Source organism: Camelus dromedarius, chromosome 3 (genome assembly GCF_036321535.1).
Source record: "Camelus dromedarius isolate mCamDro1 chromosome 3, mCamDro1.pat, whole genome shotgun sequence".
NCBI classification, from domain to species: domain Eukaryota; kingdom Metazoa; phylum Chordata; class Mammalia; order Artiodactyla; family Camelidae; genus Camelus; species Camelus dromedarius.
The window spans coordinates 9,667,259-9,671,624 of NC_087438.1; the positions used below are offsets into that span (position 1 = coordinate 9,667,259).

General features: G+C 39.7%; 1 non-coding gene across 1 annotated transcript; it reads right to left on the reverse strand.

Moving 5' to 3' along the window:
- Positions 1-362: 362 nt before the first annotated feature.
- LOC116152374 (small nucleolar RNA SNORA70) lies at positions 363-496 on the reverse strand. Its single transcript, XR_004136013.1, has one exon. It is a non-coding gene; the product is annotated as a small nucleolar RNA SNORA70 (small nucleolar RNA).
- Between the last annotated feature and the right edge of the window lie 3,870 nt (positions 497-4,366).

Here is a 4,366-nt window from a genome sequence, read left to right on the forward strand (position 1 = left end):
CTCTCATGAGTGAAGGGCCCACCATTTGTCCAGGGGAGCACCATTAGGGATATATTTGGCCCAACAGCCATCTGGGATGAACTACTTTTCTGCCATCATGTTTTCAAATTCATCTGCATTAAACTTGGTAAATTCCCACTTCTTCAAGATGTGAGTCTTCTGGTGTCCAGGGACTTGAACTTGGCCCTGTATAGGGCCTCAAGCACATGCTCCTTGTTCTGCAGCTTGGTGCAGATGGACATGATGACTTGGCCAATGTGGACCCTGGCCACTATGCCCTGGGGCTTTCCAAAGGCACAATGCATACCCATCTGAAGACTAGGTTGGGGACAGTATGCCAGACATGAATGTCCACTGGAAAGAGCTGCCTTCAAGGTCCCTTAGGGCAACCCATACAGGTAACAGGCTGCATACACTACCGAAGAGAAGACAGTTTGCAACCACTGCACACTGGATCCCACGAGGAAAAAAGCACAGTCAGCTTAATTGATGGCAGAGACAACAAGCTCTTTAAATTGCCTGCACAGTTCTCAGCATATACTAGGCATTTCGTACACAATAAAATTGATTTGTGAGATTTAATTCTCTACAAAATTTTACTTAAAATAATCATTAGCTATATCACATGATTGAGCATAGCTTGGCAAGAGAATATTCTTCCCATGTGTGTTAAAATTATCTTATACAAGAATATTCTACAAGAATATAAGGTAAGGCGAGGATTTTTTCTCACGTCCTTAGGAGGGCACTTAACTAAGTCAACAACTATATTAGGTTTTGTAGTCATTCTTAGGAAATCTGACTTCATGACTTAAAAGTGGCCAACAATTTTTGGCACCTATGCCATGAGAACATATGCTTTTGAACAGCCTGGAAGAAATGTGAAAAGTTTTGGGGAAACTGAGAATCGGAAAGGATGACTTCACTCCTTTACCTCTCACTCGATTGTCTGTTTCTACCTCCAGTTGCTCCCAAGTCTCTAGGAAATTTGGGTCAATCTTTGTGTTCAGTCATTGATTCCATAAGTCATTCATGCTATTTTGTGCCAGGCACTCAGCTGAGACAGACCCATTCACGAAACTGCTGAGAGACCTACCTTCATGTTATTTTATTCTAGTGGTAGAGACATAAATAAACATGTTGTAAACAAAAAGATAAATGCAAACTGTCATAAGTTCTAGGAAGAAAATACCCGAAACAGACAATAAGATGGGGACCTAGTTAACTAGGGTGATCAGAAATGACTGCCCCGAAATCTGAATGTTAAAAAATAAACAAGCCATGCAATGAGGCTGGCAAGGAACATTCCAGGCAGATATTGGTGCCCTCAAAGCTGGACCTTATCCTTCCGTATCTATTTGTACTAGAAGGAAAATCAAGAATTCTTCAGCACACTATCTCTAATGATAGAACTTCAAAGAGTTGATTGTTCTCTAAAAAGATATTTAAGCACCTTCCCAGCATCACTTAAATGACACCACAAGCCAATTTTGTAGACATTTTCAGTCGTATTCATATGAATATATACAGAAAAGTAGATGCCTCAGTATATTGACAGTTAATCAGGAAAAAAAAAAAAAGTAAGTCTCAATGAACTCTGTATTACAGCCCAAGGCTGTTTGATTACATTTTCAGTGAATGGACCAAATTTTTGTCTAAAATGTCAAATATTTCCTACCCATTCCACAATAGACAGAAATCTTTCTTATACTATTTATTCAACAGTTACTGTGACTAGCTAGCCCCAGGTCCTTCTTAGGGTTTCCCTACTGAGGAATGACCTTAGGCACTCCTGTTCTGTGTCATGGAAGGAGCCTTTCCTTCCACGTCCCAGAGTCAGACACATGATTGAGCCACAGGCAGAAATACACAAAGGCAGAGGGTTTCTCGGGGGACCAATGATGAAGCCTACTCTATATAGCCCTGCCTAAGCAGAGGAAAGCTGGACTTAGCTGAGTTAACCAGAGTTTCCCTCTTGGAAATAAATAAAGAATCAAAAAGTGAGCAGCAAGAGCTAAAGCTGAAAGTAACTGGGCAAGCCAAAGTAATAAAGGGCCTGCAAAGCCAGATGCTATGGGGGGCAGGTGGGGAACGGAAACAGAGAAGATGCTGATGCCAGAATGCGTCAGTAGGAAGATGGTCACGCACAAGGAGCGAAGACCAGCGGAGCACATGAGTGGGGGGGCATTAGTGTGGGCGTCAGTCAGTCCAGCTGCTTAAATCCCTGCAGCAGCCTCAGATTCAGTCCCAGCCTTGGTTAGGGTTAGACACAGGGTTCCCGTACTTAGATTCCTAGAACATCCCTGCTTCCCTTATTGCCACATGGGTCCTCACAATAAACACAGCTTGGTCCTCCCCTGTTCACTGAGTAGGAATGACTAAGACTATCCTTTGACACAAAGAATGCCTAACAGAAATATGCCCCAATTGCCAACCTTTCCCCTTTGGAAACAATGAGACAATGAAAATGTTACTTATGTAGCTATCATTGCTAAATCTCCAGAGCCTAAAGCAGTGGCTGGCTGGTACCTAGTAAGCGCTCAGTAAATGTTTGTTTCATAAATGAATTGATGACTGATTAAAAGAAATAAGAAATAACAACAGATGTTATTCATTATTTTTTAAAAATGATGTTCCTCTATTCTCAAACCAATGCCTCTATAAAAAAAAATGAAGTTTTAGAAAAAAACACAGAAATATCATTTTATATCACAATTTCTACAATAATGTACCTTCAGAGGCAGAGAAATGTTAAGAAATCAGTTCAATATTTTTAGGTCTAAGCTGAGATACAAATAGTGAAAAATGAGCCTCAGAACAAAGTCTAATCTACTCTGTTCCTATCATTGAATGTACAAAAGTTGTCCCCTGCTTTCTCCAACAGTGAAAGGTGGACTACTCTGGGAAGGAAGGATAGAAGGATGAGAGGGAGGCAGGGAGGGAGGAAGGGGGACAGGAAGAGAAGGTGGGAGGGAGAGTGGGAGGAAGGGCAGGAGGGAAGAAGGAAGGACTAAGGATCCTGTATTGTCCTCAAGTCCCTTCCCCTTTACCACTTATCTATCTTTTCACCTCCCTCCTCCCCACCTTTGATTACACATAGCAGAGAAATTATACAATTATCTTTTCAGGGAGGCCTGTCACCCCAGAAGTGGAGACATGTTCCCTGCGCTTCAGAACCCTACTCCTCTCAGACTGCCTCACTCTGTTCCCCATGAGCTCTGACAATTAAGTCAAGGTCGTACACTAATGTAAATGAGAAATAAATTGAAAATTTTGAGTTTAGAGTGTTTAGATTGGAACAGACACTGGTCTTTCTTCCTTTCTTATTTTGTTTCTTAAATCATTTTTCCCTGCACACATAGGGTAAACTGAGAAGGAAAGCTCACCATCTTCCCACTGAAACAGCCCTGAGTTTAGAAAACACTCCTTCATGGAGTTGATTAAACCAGGGAAGCAAATATTCATAGCTTAGGTTTTTATGCTTATGAGTTCTATTTTTCAAAGAATTTTTGGATTAGTTCAGCTTAAGGGTGGTGTTTGATGGACAGCGTTAAATGAAACCCACAGATAAGAAGTAGTCCCTAAGTGATCCTTATGTCAAACTTGAGAAAAGAACGGAGCTTTGAGTCCATTTCATCTAAGCAATTTCTACTAGAAGCTAACAGTATAAAAGCAGGTTGGCAAATTAGCATAAAAACAAAAGCATATTGAGATACAAATTGTCATTTTCTTGGCTTCATTCAGCCCTAGATATCAGAGGTCCTCCTAGAGATGTTGAACATGACAATTCATAGCAGGTAATAAACATAAGTTATCCCTTGAGCTCTCTGTGACTTGTTCTAATTGTTTAATTGTAAAATAAAATCAGTGCTCTCTAACTACATCCAAATAAAATATTTTAGCTATCAACTATAGATGAATTTCTTCTGCAGTATTTTATTCTGAAAAGACAAAGTTATTTGTTAAAAAAAAAAAAAAGAACCTCTTGTTTTTGTTCCCTACGTGGATGCATAATCACACAATGTAGCAAAACTATTCTTTAAAGTTGCAAAGGAATAGCAATAAAAAAAAAAAAGTCCTCCAAATTTATTTTTCCCCCTTTGAGCTTTAAAAAAATGGTCAAACTAATTTTTTTTTCCCAAAACATTGCTCCTGGGCTTAATAGCTTGTACGTAAGTTACATTGCAGCCTTGGAGGGAAATTTGACAACTGAGCTGTACTCAGAAAAACAATGCTATAACGGAGAGCTTAAAGTTGTTAGCTACAACTGTACTGTAGTACACAACAATAACATGAATTATGTGTGCATTTTTTGTAGTCAATTTGGGGAACAAAAAGCATGTCTATATGTGCAAATTATCAATCT